Source organism: Pleurodeles waltl, chromosome 12 (genome assembly GCF_031143425.1).
Source record: "Pleurodeles waltl isolate 20211129_DDA chromosome 12, aPleWal1.hap1.20221129, whole genome shotgun sequence".
Lineage (NCBI taxonomy): Eukaryota > Metazoa > Chordata > Amphibia > Caudata > Salamandridae > Pleurodeles > Pleurodeles waltl.
Genome location: NC_090451.1, coordinates 62,735,061 through 62,758,569, shown reverse-complemented (window position 1 = coordinate 62,758,569; position 23,509 = coordinate 62,735,061).

Here is a 23,509-nt window from a genome sequence, read left to right as displayed (position 1 = left end):
GGGGCAGGCCTAGAGAGTCCCAGCAGCGAACTGCCGGGGCAGAAAAGGGCCCGCAGAGCAGAGCTGTCGAGGTTACAGGATCGAGAGAGCCTAAGCGAAGGGGAAAAGGGAAAAAGAATATAGGACAATATTTAGTCGTAACACGCACCTGGCAAAAGGAGCCGGCATTGACCGAAGAGGTCGGGTGATAAAGTGCTGCATCGCTGCGTAGAAATTACATAAACCGGCAAGTATAAACATCAGAATACAACATAACTATCATTTAGTGACCATAAAACCAAATAGAGCGGCACTTCTCTTGTCTACGGAGCAGCAAAGAAAGAGGAAGTCAGATGGTGCTTCTCTATTTTGTAGGCTGTGTTGGGCTACTATTGGTCAGTTAAGGGAGAGGCATGGTTCAAAGCCTCATGGTGTGTAGTGTATTTTCTGTTTTTACTGTTCTCTTATTGGCTGCTGTTTATGGAGTAGTAAAGATTGAGAAGCATAATCTGAGCCTCCGGTCCTGACATACAATTCATCATGTGGTGTCGGAGTTTTCTTGTTAGGGTACTTTAGGTGTGGGCAACTCTCAGGTTAAATAGGAGGACGTGCCAGTGAATTATAGAAGGTGTGGAGTGGGTGTGGGAGGTGAGGCGTAGTTATCTGAGTGACAGAGGGGCCTCTCCTAGCGGTTAAGAGAGTATATAAGAGTCCAACATGGGTGCCAACAGTAGGGGGTGCCAGAGTGTCCCGATAAGCAGGACAACTGGAATTATGCGGCCATGGAGCACCAAATTATGCAGCAGGGTTCACTAAATTATGCTGCAAGAAAAGGCAAATTATGTGGCATAATGTGGCACGTTTTTTGACAGTATTACTTATTTTGTAATGTTTACACATGGTAATACTGCCTGGGCAAAGACTTCACCTCATTAATATCAGCTACAACCAAACACAAAACAACTGAAAGGTGACCAGTTAAATTTGGTGGAAGGCCTTTCACTGCGCTCAAACACAAGCTGCCATGTTTTTAGTAATTTTTAAACCATTTGTGCTAGAAGGAAACGTTTTAGTTAAAATCTGCAGATTATGCAACAGATGATGGATTATGTGGCAAATCCGTAATCATGTGAAAAAAAGCCACGGACACAGAACTGCATGCTGGAGGCTTGAGTTATTTGCAAAATGCCACTTTGTGGGCAGCAAATATTCTTTTTGGGGACCTGAAATGACCTACCGACATGGCACCGCAGCATGCCATAGCTACAGAAGGCGAAGTGGGGGTGTGAGGTGATGGGGAAGAGGATGAGCACAGGCACAACATTGAATGGTACATCAAGGACCTTGAAGAAGAGCATTGCGAGCCAGGCTGAAGAGGCGCGTGAATGGAGGTGGTTGTAGGAGAGGCAAGTAGGGTGCTACTGGAGATATTTAAACGTCTTTTGCAGGGTTGAAAGGAGACATGTTGGGGGCATTGGAGCATACTCTACAGTAATCCAGCTGGCTGAGGAGACTAGAGCTTTGATGACTTGGGAATGACATGGTGGATGTTGTGGAAGTGGAAGAAGACAAAGGTTGTGGACAGTGTGATGAAATCAGAACGGCCAGAGCTGCTGACTTTGGAAGTGGGGAACCAGGTTTGAGTCCCGGCATCGGCTCACCATCCTGTAATTCTGGGCAAATCACTTAATCTCCCCGTGCCTACCCAAAATGGATGTCTCCTTCTCTAATGTAACCAGTGCTCACGTAAAGTGCTCCAATACCTTCGGGTCGTGTTCGTGCTATGTAAAACTATTCTGCAAAAAAAAGAAAGATCCTAAAGGTAGCAGAGTGGGATCAAAGTGGGGCAGAATGGAGGTGAGTGCACTTCAAATGGGAGAGAGAATGCTTTTTGCAGCCTGTGGAGCACACTTCTCTAAACCTGCAGCTACATAACAGATATGTCCATGGACTCGCCAACCACTGGATGGTGTTTTTGTAGATCCCAACGGGCGCCGGAAGACAGACATGAAAAGAATGGGTGGCGAAAACATGACCTGAACATTTTTCACTTCTTGCTTACCTTTCTTGCAAGGGAGTCTACTTAAATTGATAATCGTGGATCTCTGCTCCTGGAGGACAATGAATGTAAACATCTCAATGAGTATGTAAGAAGGGCTTAATAATTCGTACCTCTTCTGGCCTCTGAATCCTGCTGGACTGCTCACTCTAAGACCTGCTGGAGCGCTCCCTCTAAGACCTGCTGGAGCGCTCCCTCTAAGACCTGCTGGAGCGCTCCCTCTAAGACCTGCTGGAGCGCTCCCTCTAAGACCTGCTGGAGCGCTCCCTCTAAGATCTGCTGGAGCGCTCCCTCTAAGATTTGGTGGAGCGCTCCCTCTAAGACCTGCTGGAGCATTCCCTCTAAGACCTTCTGGAGCGCTCCCTCTAAGATCTGCTGGAGCGCTCCCTCTAAGATCTGCTGGAGCGCTCCCTCTAAGATCTGCTGGAGCGCTCCCTCTAAGATCTGCTGGAGCGCTCCCTCTAAGATCTGCTGGAGCGCTCCCTCTAAGATCTGCTGGACTGCTCCCTCTAAGATCTGCTGGACTGCTCACTCTAAGACCTGCTGGAGTGCTCCCTCTCCTCTAACGTGCTGGAGCGCTCCCTCTAAGATCTGCTGGAAAGCTCCCTCCAAGATCTGCTGGTGCGCTCCCTCTAACATCTTCTGATCTGCTGGACTGTTCCCCCTAAGATCTGCTGGAATGCTCCCTATAAGATCTGTTTGACTGCTCCCTCTAAGATCTTCTCGAGTGCTCTTCCTAAGTGGTCTTTTGAGACCTTCTGGAAATCTGTCTCCGAGACCTGCAGAGGTGGAGTTCTGTGAGTGGAAGCATGTGAAGGCACACAGATTCAGGCCTGTGACTGGAAGAGTGTGAAGGTGAACATTTAGACATTTGAGTGGAAGAGTGTGAAGATGCACATGTAGACATCTGAGTGGAAGAGTGTGAAGGTGCACAGGTAGACATCTGAGTGGAATAGTGTGAAGGTGCACAGGTAGACATCTGACTGGAAGAGTGTGAAGGTGCACAGGTAGACATCTGAGTGGAAGCGTGTGAAGGCACAGTTCCAGGTCTGCGAGTGGAAAAGTGTGGAAACACACAGATCCAGGCCTGTGAGTAGAAGAGTGTGAAGGTGTGAATGTCTGAGTGGAAGAGTGTGAAGGCTCACAGATTGAGGCCTGTGAGTGGTAGTGTGTGAAGATACAGAGGAAGAGATCTGAGTGGAAGTGAGTGAAGGTGCAGCAATGTCTTTAACCGGGAGTGAGTGACAGCATAGAAAGAGTTATTTGACAGGAAGTGAGTGATAACACGTACTTAGAGGTCTTTAAGTGAGAGTGAACGCATGAGGAACGGCGCAGATGAAGGGGTGTGAGTGAGTGATACAATAGATGTAGATGTCTGAGAGGGAGGGAGTGATAGTACAGAGCAAGAGGTCTTTGAGTAGGAGTGAGTGATAGAGTAGAGAATGAGTTCATTGAGTTGAAGCGAGTGATAGCACAAATGTAGAGGTCCTTGAGCATGAATGAGTGAGTCATGGTTCACAAGAAGAGGATTTTGAGTGTAAGTGGGGGGTGGCTGAGAAATAGAGGTTTTTGGGAATGGGGAGTTGGTGGGATGACATTTCAAAAAAGAAATGCAGCGAGAGTTTTAAGAACACTGGGGAGATACTGGACCTGCCGTAAGATGGGTCACAACTAAGGTTAGTGTCTGCCTAAGGAACACTCCCTCCAAGCCTTGCACCCTCACGGCGCCCTTCCTACCCGGGCGGACAGCCTGTGTGATCTCAGGCAGGGCGCCCTCCCCAGTGCGGCAGACATGGCCGTGGAGTGCACTGCTGTTTTATAATCGGGTTACTTTCCCTGGTAATGCCTTACAGCAGGGGACCACTGTCTAGAAATGTCATACCTCCTCCCCACCCTCTCTCCTAACCCACCACGGGCCCAAAATCAAATTAGCTCTGCGCTGCCTGTGGCTTTCAGCAGTAAAAATAAAGTTAATATGCAACAAATCCTATATCACGAAAATAGACCCTGTGGGGGCATAAAGGAGGGAGTAACCTCAACAGCCACTGCTTCAATGATGCCTTCAGTTTCATGTGGTTTAGTCAGTGCAGGGAGGGGTCTTGGGGGGGCAGTCAGGCCTGCGGATGCTATGGTACAGGAGCTGCACCCCCACCGAGCAGTGTCTGGGTGATTGCTTTTTTCCATAAGAGATTTCTTAAAAAACACACACACACACACACAGACACACACACAGACACAGACACATGTGCAGCATGACAGAAGAGCGCACTAAACCGTGCAGTGGCTTCCAGCTGTAAATATTACGAGCTGTAAATCTGTAATAAAGTCCGGCTGCAAATGGGTTCCACTTAACTCTGCACCGCCGGCAGGTAGATGTGGTGAGTGAGCAGCCGGGCCCATCGCCTCAGCGTGCAGGAGCGTGCGGGGCCGCGGACACACAAGCACCCCGCGGCAGTGCAGCCCAGTGACAGGTCTTGATTCCATGTAAGGCCTTTTTCACCGCCCTACACTCAGTGTCTCTTTATCTCATGAATACCAAGGTTGTCTGGTCTTGACTCCACCTCATGTCCCATTTCTTTCACCCACTACACTTCCTGTCTCTTTATCTCATGAATACAGAGGCTGCCTGGTCTTGATTACACCTCGTGCATCTTTCTTCCACCACCAGACACTTTCTGTCTCTTTATCTCATGAATACCAAGGCTGCCTGGTCTTGATTCCACCTCAGGCCTCTTTCTTTCACAACCCTACACTTCAAGTCTCTTTATCTCATGAATACGGAGGCTGCCTAGTTGTGATTCCACCTCATGTCTCTCTCATTCACCCCCCACACTTCCTGTATATCACTCTTTCAATCTCTCGTCCATCACTCTTTCTTCCTCTGCCATTATTTTATCACCTTTTTTTTCTTCTTCCTCTTTTCCCTCAATCTTGCTTTTGTTCAAAGTGTAGTGTGCACCACCGGGAACAACCAGCACAAATTAAGCGGTCTACATCACACTACCACCTCCCGTTCTCTAGGTGTAATAGTCTTAGAGGAAGTATCTGTAATTCTTTATTTGATATCTCTCTGAATTTGACGATCAGGTACCATAGCGTATGTACTGCCAAAGTTTTAAGCGAGGTGGACATATCAAGGCCAATTATTCTTCTGTGATTATAAATTACCTGATGTAATATTATAGGCAATCAGTGTTTAAAGTTGGTCCTCCAAATGCCAAATTTTTAGAATATCCACACGAGATACATTTGCATGTAAAAAAGATATATTGTGACCTTGAAATAGTGGATAGAGATGAAGAATAAACTGCTAAAATATCAAGTTCAAAAGTACGGTCCTATTAAAATATCGTAACTAGAATATCAACTACCACGATGTTGTAAAGATGCGTAATACCGTTAAATATGGAAATATTATTCTTAATTTGACATGTGTGTACCTTACCTCTATGTATGGTAACTTTACGCATGCGCCACCTCCTCCCCTTTCTTCTTAGATGGGCTCGTTCTTCGACCGATGAAGAGTATTTTTCCATCCTTCACATCATAAGTGTTGTTCTAAACCAGAGGGTTTCAGTGGGACCCAACATCATTCCAGTAGGAGTCCATTGCGTGCAAAGATCATCCCATGAAGGTGTTGTATCGCTACAAACTACTAAAGCTTCAGGATCAGACGACAACAGAAGAAAGTTGGACAACAGGCCGATGCACAGATCAGTGCCATGTTTGTAGCCGGCGTTGGTAGGGGAGCGAGCGGGCTGCAATTCGCTCCAATGTTTTCTGTTCTTTCCAACTGGGAGTTCCAATGTGCAAAATGCTTCTGAGTGTCACAGTGTTGCAGTTGTAAAATGTCTGCTAAGTAGCGGTCAGAAGTAGCTTTTGCAGTAGAGCAGGTAAGGTCAGAGGACATTTGGTCCTAAATTGCGGATAGATGGAACAGCTTGAGCAAGAAGACCTTGGCTGTTTAAAAAAAAAAAAAAAAAAAAGTATTTCTTCTAGCAACACTTAAATTCAAGTTAAATGTTTAAAACTAACAAACTTTTTTCAGAAGCTCCTTAAAGTTTTGCCTTAATCTCCCACAGGCCCAGTCTTAGAACTCCTTGTTGCTGAGATAATCTGTTTCTGCCATTAACTCTGTTCTGATTACACCTGATCTCTCAGGTACAGTTGTTACTTTTTACGAAGCACTCCAACATCTTTGGGAAGAGAAATGGTATAGAAGAACTTTAAATATATAAATAAAAAAAAAACAACAGCAAGACACATCCTGATATTCAGTAGGCAAGATGGCCACCACAAGGTTCATGCATAGGTGAGCTGTGGCGCAGCGGACGATGGAGCCTAGACACAGGGGGATCCTGTAGGTATGGCTGGCGAGAAAACCCCACCACAGGCAGTAATAGATATATCCACTTACTTCTACATTACACCTCTTGCGTTTAGGAGGCGACACGACACCTAACCTCTTTGCCCACACATGAAAGTGGGTACCACAAAATCAGAATTTCACAAACTTTCTGTAAGACCATCTTCTGGGAGGAGACTCGAGAAGCAACGTCATCATGTTTAGACTACCAAGATGCGCACGATGGAGGCGTTCCTCTATAGCGCCTTTGGGGCAGCTGACATACACCCTGTTCCATCAGCATACTATACCACACACATACATCAGTCGGTGGCCCAGTGGTTTCAAGTCACCCAGAGCAGCTAACGCGACATCCCATGCTCTTTGCCCGACTGACTACATCACAGGAAGTGACATCCAGCAACCTGCCCCCTCTCAGTGATGCTAAATCACTGCTCTCAAAAAGAAAAACAAAATATTAAAAATTCAAAACTATAGAATAGTAATCAATACATTAATTGACAACAGGTGCAAGTAAGCAGCTACTAATATAAAAGTGTGCCCTAATTAAAAAATAATCAGAAGTGATAATGTTTGAATCACAGGGCTAGCGAAGATCTCCAGGAAGGATGGAAGCAATACGACTTGCTGCCCACAATAGCCACCCCTACGTGAATCCTCAGTGGAGACCACAGTTGGGGAGAGGTCACCTGGTTCACAGAGGGTAATTTTTAGAAAACCAAGGGATTGGGACCTTCCTGGAGTTATATTTCCTCCCATCATTCCACAGTGGCAATGGAAATTTCCTGGTCCCACAAGATAATAGGATCAGAGAGCCCGGGGTCACCATCACGGGTCTTGGATGCAACTTGCTTACCAAGGAATATTTGTTCCGGCATGGGAGAAGATGGAAAGACCTCAAGGGATGAACCTATCATGTTCTTCATGATTTTACTCGGCATTTTTGCACTCTGGCACAGTATTCCTGTGTTCTTCGCCTGCTCTGTAGATCTGATATGAATTTAATTCCTGGCACAATGATTGTAGCGCACCCTCTGCCTGTCGCATTAGTCAGATGGGCATTTGCGTCATGCCAGGTATTTTTACGGCCATTGCATGGCTGATTTGTTATTCCAGTGGGCAGCGCCCTTCTGCGTTACACACTTATGGACATTCTCGTTCTACATCCAATGGTCATTTCCAGTTATCGCCATTCCCTGTCTTATTAATAAAACAAATGTACATTTTTTCCCTATGTCCATATTCTTATGGGCAACCCCTTCTAAACAGGTCAGATGGGTGTTTAATTAAGGCACCGTATTGTTACAGGCACAGTATTTTTACAGGTACAGTATTCTTACAGGCACAGTATTCTCTTAGGCTTGTCATTACTGTCACATTAAACAGAGATGCCTTAAGTCTCTGCCCAGTATTTTTACAGGCTGCAATTGCCAGACACTTTAGTGGGAGTGTCATTTACTCCAAGCACAGTATTCTTACAAGCCCAGTGTTCATACAGACACTCCAGCCTAGTGCAGTGAACAAACAAGCATTTACTTTCTTCACGGACTTCTTACAGGCATTTGCTGCCTAGTACACCCCACAGTGTACTGAAACACATCCCCTGCCTCTCGCATTAGGCGGATGGCCCTTTTTTGTCAGGATTTTGCAGGATTCTTACAGGCACCCCTACCCGGCACATCAAACGGACGAACGTTTGCTCCAGGCTCGGCATTCTGCCGGCACTTTCTGCTTGGCACATCAGTCCGATAGGGCAATTTCATCCCTACACAATATTTTGATGCGTTTTTCTGGCGCCACAGTCATTTCATAAACAGCTGCTCAACATTTCTACCCCGTGGTACTGCCAATCATTCATTATCAGGGTCCAGTGTAATGCCCATTAGCCCTTTTAATAATGTTACTGTTAACAGAGTGTCAGGACCGGGTGAGGCAGTTGCTGCCGAGTGGCAGCAGGGAGCTGTACACTATGTTTGAAGTGCGCATGTCCCTTTGGTCGGCCGTCCTGTGACAGTCAGCCTGACATGCGCACCTTAAACTTCTCTAACCCAGCTGTCTTAAGACAGCTGGGTTGGAGAAAGCACAGGCCTCCAGTGCTCTTGTGAGCCCTGAGAGAGCCTGCTCCCTCCAATCCTGATGCTACTGGTTACAAGCATAAAAGCAGCACCAGGAATGGTCAGTGCAGTTTCCTGGGTCCTAAGTTGGAGCTTACAGGAGAGGAGAGGCGACGAGAAGAAAGGAGGACACCGTAAGACAAGTGCTTTTTTAATTATTATTTTTATAGCCCCCATTGTGAATACAAGCCAGCCACCACTGCAGAAAACTACAAGGGTCTGTGAGAAACCTAACCATGTCTTGCCCTCACTGTTTACTGGGGATGCTCAGTTTTATGATATAATGTGCTTGTAGCCGGGTGGCCGAAATCCCGGCTACATACAATGCGGGTTCCCCATCAGGCAAGTGCCCCGGGGGTCCCACAGGAGAGGACATCCCTGAAGCCGGAAACCCGGATAGCCGGGTTTCCGAAATGATGAAAACAGAAGGACAGCGCGCGCGGAGTGCGAACGTAGAGGAGGACAAAGAGGAAGAAGACGCCGAGACGGAGGAGGAGATCGCGCAAGGAGAAGACACAGGAGAAAGAAATTTGGTCGTCGGCGAAGAAGAGGTCCAGGACGAGGGACTCGGGAACTCCGGAGGAGACCCCACGGAGGGACAGGGAAGTCCCGAAAAGCAACAACTCCGCCGCGTCCCTGGAGGGGCGTGGCTCCAGCAGGTACGGTCCTGCCTAAAACATAAAATAAGGGCTATAGTGGGGAGAGTGGAGAGGGAGGGAAGGGATATTTAGGGGAGAAAGCACCGACTTGAAGGGAGCACAAGGCACTTAAGGCAGAACAGAGGTGGGAACGTTTTTATTGGTACCACAGAGGTGACGGTACGGGCCCTATCACTACACCCATCTGTTCTCTGTTCCTCCCCTCCCCTCCCCTCCCCTCCCCTCTCCTCTCCCCTTCCCCCTCCCCCTCCCCCTCCCCTCCCAGCACTAAGAAAATAAAAACCCCATCACCCAGACATCCCACTGACTTACCTTTCGTTCCTTTTTCGGGCCGACCTGACGACACCATCTGCGTGGAGGATTAACATCTACCACCGGGAACCCTGAAAAAGAAGAAAACAAAGAAAATCACCAAGACATAAAATAAAAGACAGTGACTGTAACGAGGATACCTATATTCTAAAATAAAAATCACTTATAGAAAACCCCCACCTGAGTGACTCATTAATCCCTATGGCTATACCCACTGCCACAGTGGTCTCATAATTCTTACCTAATTAACTCTTATCACACACTTGTCTTGTTCACCCATCTTGTGCACTGATCAAGTTCTTACTGATAACCTTCTGGATTTGAGTGGCCATAATCTCGGCTGCTGCTCGCTCTACATGTGTCCTTACTAAATGTCTCACAGTTTGATCGTGATATACAATAAACTAGACATTTTCAGATAATTCTCGAATTCGGGTTTCCTATCCCTGACCTTCTGTACATTTTCTAGTGCATGCTTTGGCCAATAAGGATTACTGCCTGTATCCTAATGTTATCCTTCGGTATGCCGCCATGAATATCGAATCCACAATATTGGTGGAACAGAATATCGAAGAAAATATTTACCATTACATATACGTACTTGCATGGTACATACATTATGGTGATGTGGAGTTAGGAATGGTAAATCTATACTTCCCAAAATGCACATACCTTTCAAAAGAGTTGGATGGGGGCAAAAAATAGGCCCCCAGTGGCGAACTAAATAGTTAAAATAGTGGTCCACATGTGCAAATCAGGCCAATTTTGAATTTATAAAGACAGCTGTATGGCTATTTGCAAGGTCTGAGAGACAATGCATTTGTGCTTGCTGCAGCCAGTATGTTGCTGAGATCAGGAAAATCAACACTAAAAACCGGCTCACCTGGCCATACAATAGGCCCACAAAGTGCTAAAGATGGGCCACACGCTTATCTCTGGGATCAGCCAATTGGACACCGCCTGATTGCCCTATAGGCCAGTCCAGCCCTGGATTCTCGTACCATGACATTGTTGGGGTCGATATTCAGTATTACAGCCAGCATCCTTCTCATTGTGTGGGGTTATACGTCTCCCTCTCCTCATACTATAGCGCTTTGTACCTCCCTGTGAAGTTGTTGTACTAAACATTTCTTGAAAAAACCTTTGTGGTGCGATATTAAATTGTTACACTCAATGACACATGTAACAAAGACATGTGTTGCTGTGATGGATTATTGGCAGTTCGTTACATACAGTTCTTAAATCTTAAAAGCCGGACTAAATGGTCAAGTAATCTCTTAAACTCAGATACCTTGCAGGGCTTTGTTTTCGGCAATTAAAAAAAAAAAGTCATCAAAATATATTTTATCAGTAGCACAGGCTCCAACTCTCCCTCTGGATCCTGGCTGCCGGCTCTCTCCCTCTCAGCTCCTGGCTCCCACCTTTTTGCAAGCGTCCAAGCACCCCCGCTCGCCCCCACCTCCGACCAAGCTCAGTTTATCACCCCCCTCTCCCCCCATTTTAACTCCGCCTATTAGCCCCTCCCCTTCTTTTCCCTTTTCTCTGTCCCCTGGTCCCAAATTTCCATTTACCACCATTGTCCCCCCTTCTGCACACTGGGCCCAGTAGCTTGATCAGTGAGATTGGGGGGCGGAGCTTCAGATTTCCCGCCAATCACTCTAGAGAGAAACACAATATTTTGGAAAATAATCAGCATTTTTTGAGCTTTGAAAACAGAGAGGAGAGACTGTGTTTTTGTCAGTGTGTATGCGAAAAATCACAGGAGAAATCCAACAGGCACTTCACCACACCCGACTGAAAGCACCTGTAGCCGACTATTCATTAGAAAATACAGTTATTGGAGGGGTGCAAACATCCCCCTGAAGCTCCGCCCCTGATTTTATCTCACTCTGTCCTTGTTCTCCTCGCTCTCCCCTCTTGCACAGTTTCGTAGCAGCAGACCCACGCTCCCTCCCATGTCCCTGTCTCAGTGTACCCCCCTCAGCAGACACTCTCATCCTTCCCTCCTATATCCCAGTCTCAGTTTATCCCCCCTCAGCAGACACTCTCTCCCCTCTCCCATGTCCCCGTCTCAGTTTACCCCTCCCCTCAGCAGACACTCTCTCCCCCCCTCAGCAGACACTCTCTTCCTCCCATGTCCCCATCTCAGTTTATCCCCCCTCAGCAGACACTCTCTTCCCCACTCCCATGTCCCCGTCTCAGTTTACCCCCCCCCAGCAGACACTCTCATCCTTCCCTCCCATGTCCCTGTCTCAGTGTAGCCCCCCTCAGCAGACACTCTCATCCTTCCCTCCTATATCCCAGTCTCAGTTTATCCCCCCTCAGCAGACACTCTCTCCCCCCTCCCATGTCCCCGTCTCAGTTTACCCCTCCCCTCAGCAGACACTCTCTCCCCCCTCAGCAGACACTCTCTTCCTCCCCTCCCATGTCCCCGTCTCAGGTTATCCCCCCTCAGCAGACACTCTCTCCCCCCTCAGCAGACACTCTCTTCCTCCCATCCCATGTCCCCGTCTCAGTTTACCCCTCCCCCCCTCAGCAGGCACTCTCATCCTTCCCTCCCATGTCCCCGTCTTGGTGTACCCCCCCAGCAGACACTCTCATCCTCCCCTCCCATGTCCCCGTCTTAGTTTATCCTCCCTCAGAAGACACTCTCTCTCCCCCTCCCATGTCCCCGTCTCAGTTTACCCCTCCCCTCAGCAGACACTCTCTCCCTCCCTCAGCAGACACTCTCTTCCTCCCCTCCCATGTCCCCATCTCAGTTTATCCCCCCTCAGCAGACACTCTCTTCCCCACTCCCATGTCCCCGTCTCAGTTTACCCCCCCCCTTCAGCAGACACTCTCATCCTTCCCTCCCATGTCCCTGTCTCAGTGTACCCCCCCCTCAGCAGACACTCTCATCCTTCCTTCCTATAGCCCAGTCTCAGTTTATCCCCCCTCAGCAGACACTCTCTCCCCCCTCCCATGTCCCCATCTCAGTTTACCCCTCCCCTCAGCAGATACTCTCTCCCCCCCTCAGCAGACACTCTCTTTCCCCCCTCCCATGTCCCCGTCTCAGTTTACTCCTCCCCTCAGCAGACACTCCCCCCCTCAGCAGACACTCTCTTTCCCCCCTCCCATGTCCCTGTCTCAGTTTACCCCTCCCCTCAGCAGACACTCCCCCCCCTCAGCAGACACTCTCTTCCTCCCCTGTCCCCATCTCAGTTTATCCCCCCTCAGCAGACACTCTCTTCCCCACTCCCATGTCCCCGTCTCAGTTTACCCCCCCAGCAGACACTCTCATCCTTCCCTCCCATGTCCCTGTCTCAGTGTACCCCCCCTCAGCAGACACGCTCATCCTTCCCTCCTATATCCCAGTCTCAGTTTATCCCCCCTCAGCAGACACTCTCTCCCCCCTCCCATGTCCCCGTCTCAGTTTACCCCTCCCCTCAGCAGACACTCTCTCCCCCCTCAGCAGACACTCTCTCTCCCCCCCTCCCATGTCCCCGTCTCAGTTTACCCCTCCCCTCAGCAGACACTCTCTCCCCCCTCAGCAGACACTCTCTTCCTCCCCTCCCATGTCCCCATCTCAGTTTATCCCCCCTCAGCAGACACTCTCTTCCCCACTCCCATGTCCCCGTCTCAGTTTACCCCCCCCCTCAGCAGACACTCTCATCCTTCCCTCCCATGTCCCTGTCTCAGTGTACCCCCCCTCAGCAGACACTCTCATCCTTCCCTCCTATATCCCAGTCTCAGTTTATCCCCCCTCAGCAGACACTCTCTCCCCCCTCCCATGTCCCCGTCTCAGTTTACCCCTCCCCTCAGCAGACACTCTCTCCCCCCCTCAGCAGACACTCTCTTCCTCCCCTCCCATGTTCCTGTCTCAGTTTATCCCCCCTCAGCAGACACTTCCCCCCCCCTCAGCAGACACTCTCTTCCTCCCATCCCATGTCCCCGTCTCAGTTTACCCCCCCCACCCCCTCAGCAGACACTCTCATCCTCCCCTCCCATGTCCCCGTCTTAGTTTATCCCCCCTCAGCAGACACTCTCTCCCCCCCCTCAGCAGACACTCTCTCTCCCCCCTCCCATGTCCCCGTCTCAGTTTATCCCCACCCTCAGCAGACTCTCTCTCCCCCCTCAGCAGACACTCTCTTCCTCCCCTCCCATGTCCCCATCTCAGTTTATCCCCCCTCAGCAGACACTCTCTCCCTCTCAGCCCTGTGTCCCTTCCCTCTCTCACTTGCCTCTGGACAGGCGGCTCCCCGGCTTCTTTCAATCTGGTTTTTGAGCTCTGGAGTTTCAAATTAATTGGACTTTTTCACCCTGGAGACTGGAGGACACTGGGGTTCAGAGGCATGATGTATTGGAGCTGACTTCGATGTTGGGGGGAGGGGGGCCGCCAGTGAGGACTTGGAAATCTGTGTGGGGTATATTTCTATTTTAGAATCACTCTAATATATAGGGACATTATATGGGAAGTGCGGAGAGGGCAGGCATGTAAAAGCTGAATTACAGCTGTAGTTGCAGGGGATACGGAACCATTCAGTGGCCTATTCATAAAGCCATTTTGGAGTACATAAGGTAGTATGTTTGTAATAATATTTCACTTAGTATTACAATCCTTTGTGAATTAAAACAAAACATCTAAAATGGGAATTAAATGGACTATTCAGAGCCAAATCGCATCCAGTAAGCATTAAGAGAAAATAAATATCTTTCTACTTTCACTTGGTGGGAGTTAGTATTTTGGACAGATTCACAGCTATGTAAGAGCAAACAGAAAGGCAGAGTCCTCCTGCAGCACTGCTGTTGTTACACATAGCTCCTTCTGTGAGTCAGCACCACGGCGTGATACGGTGAGCGAGTAAACGAAAGGGTAGGCTTAGAAAGTAAGAGAAAGGGATACGAAGCAGGAGAAGATTCAGTTGATAGGGGTTTAGGAAGGAGAAAAATAAAAAAGGTTGGCCAGAAAATAACTGGAGCCCTTCTGTAAAGCTCCAGCATGACGCTTTGCGCTGAAACAACCACAACGAGATCGGGAGACAACTAGTGGTGGGCGTAACTGGCGTAATTCTTTCTAGCATAATTGCCACAAAATTACTCGTAATTATGTGAAAAGCGTATTCAAGCATTTAGGGCTATTTTACAAAAGGAGGCAGGAGCCCGCTGCCTGGCATACTAGCGCACAATTAGCCCAGATGCATTGTGGTAAATGCAGTGCATGATCTCACTCACTCCACTTGAAAGTCTTTAGTATTCACCTTTGTTGGTGCGGCCAGGGCTGTGCATCTCTAGACGTGTTTCAGGATTGTTGTACTTCTTCAGTAGAGAGTAACAAGTGACATTTGAGGATGCTGGCAACGCTGCTCACAGTCTTCTCAGGTTTGGAGTGTTATCCTGCATTGCATTAACCACAATGCACCTGGGCTAAATGTGTGCCAGGCGGTGTCCCTCCTCTTTTTATGATTGGCTGCTTGCTGAGTTGCTGGGCCGTCGAGCTCTGGGATGCACCTGTGCTCTGAGAGTGGTACGGAAGATGAAACGCTGTTTCCAGTCCTGGGCTTTTGACCTACATTCATATATTACCTCATAACCCTGACAAGCCGTGAAACATATTTCCAGATGAGTTGCACACTACTATGTGGCTTTGTGGCAGTACTGTGCACGGAAAAGTGCGTGTCTGCCATGTGGCATCTATATTTTTTATGTTGTGCATAAGGACTAGAGTTGCATTTGTATTCTGCTTTTGGCACTGTGCCTTAGTGCGTATTGGCCTTTGACTCATTAATTCAATGAAAGGAAACACTACAACACCCAGAATACATTGAGTCATCACTCAAAAGCTCAAGACTGGAAACTGTCGAAGAAGATATGGAGTGATGTGACTGGTGTAACATTTTTGAATGATTTCCTCCATGCTTGAGTGGTCTGAAGTTAATTTGGTGCATTTGGGAGACACGTGACCCACGGTGGAGTGTAGAATTGTGGAACAGGCTTCTTTACGTGCTCTGGGCGCATAGTCAGCAGACTTTGGGCCTGGTTTTGAGATTGGCGGACGGATTGCTCCATCACAAATGTGACGGATATCCCGTCCACTGTAGTACGATGTCCATAAGATATAATGGAAAGTAATACAGTAGACGAGATAACCGTCGCGACACGTGACTGAGCAACCCCATCCGCCAAACCCTAAATCAGGCCCTATGTTTGGAAAACAGGGAGCATGTGGAATTAGTTCAGGAACAGAAGACGGAAGAAGGAGCAGTGTGAAAAAGAAGTAGGCGTGGGGGTAACTACCATTATTTGCTTTAGCGTAATTAAGCAAAATTATGCGAGGAGGGTAACACAGCATTTAGCGCTATTTTCTCAAAGAAAATTAACCCTGGTGTCTCCAATGGACTCAAGGACACATTTTGTGTAAGAAAGTAGTGCTAAGTGCAACAGGAGATGAACAGCAGCAGACAGCAGTCGCTCGTGCTCCGCTCCCGTGCTAGGCATTTTTGCCTCAAATTACTTGAATTACACGATTGGGCTTAGTTGCGTAATGTTTAGTCATTTTGGCCTGGTCTAAGAGAATGTGAGAGACACAGGGTGGAAATTCTCACCAGAAATGAAGGGGAGCTTGATAAAGAGCAGGCCACAGAGAGGTGCAAAAAAGGAGGGCGGCAGGGAAAGAAAGACTGGGAGAATCGTGAAAAGGTAGACACTGCTAAATAGAACAAGCATTTTCAATGCAACGGGTCTCGCATTTGCTCGAGTTAGAGCTATTAGCGATGTGAAGAAAAAAAAACGCAGCGCGATCGCACTATGTAAAATGCAGCGTGATTGCGCTGCGTGGAAAATAAACAGATAAAGTAGCCCAGACCCCAGGCTGAAAACATCGAGCCTCGTATGTTTTTAGTAGTTTACCGGTGCTGCTTAGGTGGGCTAAACACCGGAAAAGGCATGAGGTATGCATGCCTTTCACAAATGAAAGCAAGCGGATTTTAAAAGGCAAGCCGACGAACCAATGTAAGTGACTGACGTGACATGGGCGTGGTTTGAAGCCCAAAGACAGATTACAGAATGGACGGAGCACTTTGCGCTCGCCCATTTAAAGGAGAGGAGGAGTACAGAGAAAAAAAAAAAGAAGACGAGATTGGGAAATGGGAAGCAGAGATGCTGGAGAGAGGCGAGAAAGAGAAAAAAAAAAAACAGAGAAGTGATTGAGTGAGACAGAAGAAGATAAACAGAGGGCATGGACCGAAAGAGAGCAAATGGAAAAAGGAGAAGAACGAAGGACAGAGAGAATGAACGAGAGCGAAGGCTCTGGTTCTGTGATGTTTAGATTTAGCTGTGAATCTACAGCCTGCTGGGTTTCTGTGAGAATCGATCCTGCTGAGGCTGCCCTGCAAACCCTATCACACGCTTCTCAGCCCACCAGGACTCACAAGGGCAGAGCGGCCTGTCGAAGGAACTCAGTCGGTAAATCCGTCACTGTCCTCCCACAGAAGGCCCAAGACCAGCTACCGTCTCCGAGAGACATGAGGCCAGAGCTTAATTTGTGCTGGTGGTGGGCACTGGCACTCGGTTTTGAGGACCTGGACTTATTTTTCATCATCTGACTTTGACCCAGAGCAAAACAGAACAAGCACTGGCAAAGCCAATAGGTCCGGCATGCATTTTGAGTACCGCCTGCTACAGTGAAAAACAAAAAACAAAGATGATTACTAACTGTATACATTGCTCCTATGTGTTAAAAATTTTAATAAGTCGTGCTTCATTGTACTTGTGCGAGGTGGAATAATTATTTCAGCACTTTAATGCAAATACTACATAGGAGGCGGAGGGATACACAAAGCAGTGAATGCTATGAGGTGAGAGAGAGTTAGTCATCTTGGTAGAACCAAAACCATTCTGTGCATTTTTTTGAAGAACTGATAACAATAGTCAGTGGCTCTAGAAATATGCAATTTTGCAGCAGTGTCTTTTTTTTAGCATAATTAAGGATTTGCCACACTTGCCACATAATCCATAATCTGCGGCATAATCTGCACATTTGAATGCAAAAAAAATGTTTCCAGCTCATACTGATCGAAACTTACTAAAATTGGGGCTCTTTGCAAAGGTTGGACAGCACCTTTACAAATGCCAAAATATTAAAAATATTACTATCACAAAATGTGTGACATTACGCCGCACAATTTGCCTTTGCTTGCCACATAATTTAGTCAACCCTGCTGCATAATGTGGTCCTTTCCTGCCACATAAATCCAGTGCACCCCACAATAGGTCGTGCTGACGTCCGCACTATCAAGCCAGACCTAAAAAGGCAGAAAAAAATGGAAGACGGAGGAAGAGAAAGATAGGGAAACTGTGCTAAAAGGAGAAAGAAGGGACAAAAAAACCTGCCGGAATATGATATGGACAGGAAGTGCAGGGTGGTGGAAGAAGGCGGCAGGAGGTGGAACCAAGACTGGGCAGCTGTGGTACGCACAACCGCGCATTCAGACGCACCAGTGGGGAATACTTAAGAAAACTTTGAATCCAACAAATTATTTTAAGCAAAGTAAGCACCGCATGCGGGACTCCTTAGATGAACTGGAACACCAGGTGTAGCCTTCACTGAGGAGCAGCTTGCGGGCATTACAACAACCCCGGCTTCTCCACTAGACCACACTGTGTGCTACTGGTCAAACCCCTTTCTCCATTATCACAACTTGCCATCAACACTGGCTTAAATCACCAACTCAAGAATTGTAAATCTTATCTTGTACACCCACATTTAATGACGTGTTCAATGGTTATTTTTTGCAACACTTTTTTGTACCCCCCGCTGATAAAATACATTTAATTTGTGTTTTTTGAGTACCCTGAGGCCTTAGGCCTTGAAACCAAGAACTCTGAACAATTGTTTAGTTTTGTTGCTTTTGTCTTAGCTGGTGGATTCCAGGCAAGGCCCACCTTTGTGACGAGAGCTCAGGAAGATACAAATCAGGGTATGTTTTTGTTTTTTTCTAGCGGTAGTAGGCGTCCGAGTGCCTCAAACAATTTTAGACCCCGACTTTCTCACTGGTGTTGTCAAGTGGTAATTTCAGGTATTGGGGTGTGTTTAAATGTCGGCACTGCTTGATGGGTGCTCGTGAAGGGGTCTCAACAATCTCTTGGGCTGCTTTTTGCGGCCAGACCATGATCACTTCTTCGAAAGTAAAGTGTCTCTAGAAATTCTGCTAAAAGACATCTTTAGGGCAGGATTTACAAGTGCAGAGGGTCTGGTAGCAGATGGCTTGTTTCTTTGTGCGGGTTTACATCCAGAGATACAGGCCATCTCATAAATATTCCCAAAACCCTGCACAAACCTTAGACCTGGACTTAAACTTTCGATTTTTCCTCCTTTCATCTACGTTAAATGACCTCCCCCTCCCCTTCTACCTCCCATGTGTGTCCTGTGTATATAGACTGCTCTAAGCCACAAGGCTGTCTGCCTTTAAACCCTGCAACCTAACAATCTATCTATTCATTCATTCAATCATTTATTTGCCTCTCACATGACCCCCACTAATGACCGCACCCAACTTACTGATGTTCCACACCGAAACTGGAATAAGTACATAGAGTGGTTTCTTGACACGACAAGGCTCATCCCAATCATCAGTGCACTAGCCACTGACTTCCGGCTCGGAGTAGTGTGCTACTCGCAGTAAAGCACTTCAGCACCTCGCCAAGGGTAGTAAATGCTATATAAATGCAATTTAATTTCAACTCAGTTGCACGGTGAATATGTATGAGGTAAATTTACATACAATAATCTTCCTTGCAGACTATTTGCATATTTATTGGTCATTCCAAAAATCTAACTGTGTTTTGCTGTTCAGCGGGTCAGGGAGCTGAGCAGTATTTTTGGTTTATTATATTATGCTACTGCAGTTTGTTTGCCGCGGAGGTCGCAGCACAAGAACTCCACATCTTGCGCAACATGCGCATCCCATATGTCGCTCAACATGCGCATCCCATATGTCGCTCAACATGCGCATCCCATATGTCGCTCAACATGCGCATCCCATGTTATTCAACATGCGCATCCCATATGTCGCTCAGCATGCGCATCCCATATGTCGCTCAACATGCGCATCCCAAATGTCGCTCAACAGGCGCATCCCAAATGTCGCTCAACAGGCGCATCCCAAATGTCGCTCAACAGGCGCATCCCAAATGTCGCTCAACAGGCGCATCCCAAATGTCGCTCAACAGGCGCATCCCAAATGTCGCTCAACAGGCGCATCCCAAATGTCGCTCAACAGGCGCATCCCAAATGTCGCTCAACAGGCGCATCCCAAATGTCGCTCAACACTCGCATCCCAAATGTCGCTCAACACTCGCATCCCAAATGTCGCTCAACACTCGCATCCCAAATGCCGCTCAACACGCGCATCCCAAATGCCGCTCAACACGCGCATCCCAAATGCCGCTCAACACGCGCATCCCAAATGCCGCTCAACACGCGCATCCCAAATGCCGCTCAACACGCGCAACCCAAATGTCGCTCAACACGCGCAACCCAAATGTCGCTCAACACGCGCAACCCAAATGTCGCTCAACACGCGCAACCCAAATGTCGCTCAACACGCGCATCCCAAATGTCGCTCAACACGCGCATCCCAAATGTCGCTCAACACGCGCATCCCAAATGTCGCTCAACACGCGCATCCCAAATGTCGCTCAACACGCGCATCCCAAATGTCGTTCAACACGCGCATCCCATACGCCGCTCAACACGCGCATCCCATACGCCGCTCAACACGCGCATCCCATATGTCGCTCAACATGCACATCCCAAATGTCGCTAAACACGTGCATCTCATATGTTCCTTAACACCTGCATCCTATGTGTCGCTTAACCTGTGAATCACACATGGCTTTTTTCTAAGAGTTTGCTTATCCCATACATCTCATTTGTTGCATAAAACATGCACCCTGGGGTTACTTAATTAATGCGTCACACATGTTGCTTAATACATGCATTACAGGAGCTGCTTAACACATGCTTCCCGAATGTTGCTTAAAACATGTATTAAAATAGGTTGCTTACCACATGCATCCCATGAATTGCTTACCACTGGGTTTGGTAGGCTTCTTGAATCTTTTGGGCAGTGCGCAATCTAGGAAGGTTAACTATCTGCATCTTTTGCGGGAAGTGTTGGCTGTGGCAGCCTCATGGCTATATAGGATATTGCACAAGTCATCTCTTAGGTGGTACCGAATACTAGAATGCTTGGTGTGTTCACTTTGCGACAAAACATAAAGCTGGACATATAGGTTGGGATCCCTTGGGCAGTATGCAACGTGCAAAGGACTCGAATGGGTGAGATCCTGTGAATCATGGAATGCTTACTTGTTCAGTTTAGGATGGTAAGTCTGATGGATTTCTTGGGCAGATTCGACTGTGGGAGGCTGACTGTGAAGATCTTTGAGGCCCTAACGAACAGTTGTGAGCGGAAGAGATCTTTAGCAACAGGATGTTGTAGGTTTGGGTGTGGCATTCTCCTTGGTAGTATGGGATCTTAGAGGACTCCGTGTGTGCGATCGCATTGGCATTACAGATAATTGGAAGGGCAGACGTAGCACTCATTTTGGGTGCCCAGAAGCTTGCATGTTTGGATGTAATCATAAAATGGGCAGTATATGAGATTTTATGGCATGGTGCGGAAACGCCTTGGGCAGCATGGCAGGGTTTACAATTGTGTGTTGTGAGTCCTAGGTGGTATGGAAGGTGTAAGTGGTGGGCGTTGGGTCTCATGGGTACAATTGAACTATGAAGTGTTGGGTGTTAGGATCTCTTGGGCAGTATGGAAGGTGTGAGGGTTAGGTCTGGGGACCTCATAGACAATTTAAAACATTGAAGTGTTGGGTGTTGCAATGTCTCAAGCAGTATGAAAGGTGTGAGAGTTAGGTCTGGGGAGATAATATAAAACATTGAAGCGTTGTGGTGGCAATATCTCGGGCAGTATGGAAGACGTGAGGGTTAGATTTGGGGATCACATGGATAATATAAAACAATGAAGTGTTGAGTATGAGGGTATCTTGGGCAGTATGAAAAGTGTGAAGGTTAGGTCTGGGGATCTTATAGATAATATAAAACATTGAAGCATTTGGGGTGACAATATCTCGGGCAGTATGGAAGGGCAGGTGCGGCTGTAATGGACGCATTGGGTGGGGATCACTTATTGAGGGCTGAAATGTTCTTTGTATGGACTTATTTGGGTAGCATAGAAGATTCAAAGGTTCGATAGGGTAATCTATGGGCAGTTTATGAAATTGGAGAGTTTGATTTGGTGCTCTCGTAGGTGGTATAGAAGGTCGTCTGCCTCTTGTTGGTAGAACTCTAGGTGGGGCGGAGGTTTGCAATGCCCTGGCAGTGCCAGAACACTAGCTCCTATACCCCCTGGGTTCCAGGGCAGTCCCAAACAGTTCAGGGGACCCAGCATTTCAGGGGAGACCCATTCAAGGCATGGCCAATTAATATTTGGGAGATATGCGTGACTGGGGGCCCTCTTCAAATTCTGCAAGGGGGCCCCATCATTTTGCATCACACCATTGTGTCTTGAACAGTAGGCAAGATTGTAGGGTCGAGTGTAGGAGTCTGGAATCTCTTGTGCTCTGAACACTTTAAAGGCAGTGGAAGTGTGTGTGTGTGTGTGTGTGTGTGTGTGTTTGACGCACACTCAGTGGGCGATATCGGAAGGACACGACGCGCCCCTACTTTTTGAATTTATAAAAAATCATTCCCCTACTTATTAAAAGACAACCGTCCCCTGATCGTGCAAATGCTTCAACTTAAGTTTCATTTAGGGAGTCTCCTGTGCTGCGAGACGAGGATGGGGCAGGCAGCTTATCAATAAACAGGCCTTCTTGCCAGGGTGCCTCCTCGCCTAGAGAAAAATAATTGGGCACAACTGGTTAATCTGCAAATATAAAAGGGGCTTGGGAGCAGGAACTGGTTTAATTAATCAAATCACATTCTTTTCGACTGGTGGTGCAAGGGAGTTACCAGCTATGCAGCGTGTGCCTTTCAGGGCAGTTAAATAAAAATAAATCATTACCTACAGTCTTGGTTTTACTAAAAACTATGGGCCTGATTCTAACTTTGGAGGACGGTGTTAAACCGTCCCAAAAGTGGCGGATATACCACCTACCGTATTACGAGTCCATTATATCCTATGGAACTCGTAATACGGTAGGTGGTATATCCGCCACTTTTGGGACGGTTTAACACCGTCCTCCAAAGTTAGAATCAGGCCCTATGTTTGGTAAGCACGGTTTTGTCTGAAACATTTTTGCACAATTAGAAGCAGTCTGTCTTACACTGCTTGTAATGCAAGTTTAACATAATGACTTCCATTTTCTCAGTGCTTCCTGTCAGAGGCTGGGCCCTACTAGCACTAACAACACACAAGCCACAATTCTCCATTGTGTCAGCCAAGATTTCATTCTTTGGCTTTCTCGTGAGACACAGACCTCTCAGTGCATGATTAACTAATAGAGGTTTCATAATACGAAATAGTGTGCTGACTACTGATTAACTTAATGTTCTAATTTGTTTTCATTTAATTTGCGAGTTATTATATATGTAGCTACCTGAAGGAGAATATTTTGTTTTTTTGGCAGCACCTTTGACCCCGCCCCCCACACTCATTGACCCCCACCCTCGTTTCATGCAGCATCACAGTTCCTATACTTTTTAGGTCGAGCGCGCAAGCACTCTGACCTGTTGTAATCTCTCTGTGGGTTTTTAACCACGCCCACCGCATGGCCATCGCTATCACTCGCTCCTGGGCTTGCTTTTCAGAAATCCTTTGTTATCATTGGTAAATGCTTTACTTTTGTCCCTCCTTGGGGCTGTTTTGTTACCACCTTGGACACTAACCCTGTTACATGGATAATTGCACGTTTGCCGATACGTTCAACTGTGAGCGAACTTCTTTTTCCTTTTTGGTCTCTCCTACACGCTCATACTCATGGCAGCCATGGCACTTTAAATCGGCTCGCTTATGTCAACTGTTTTACT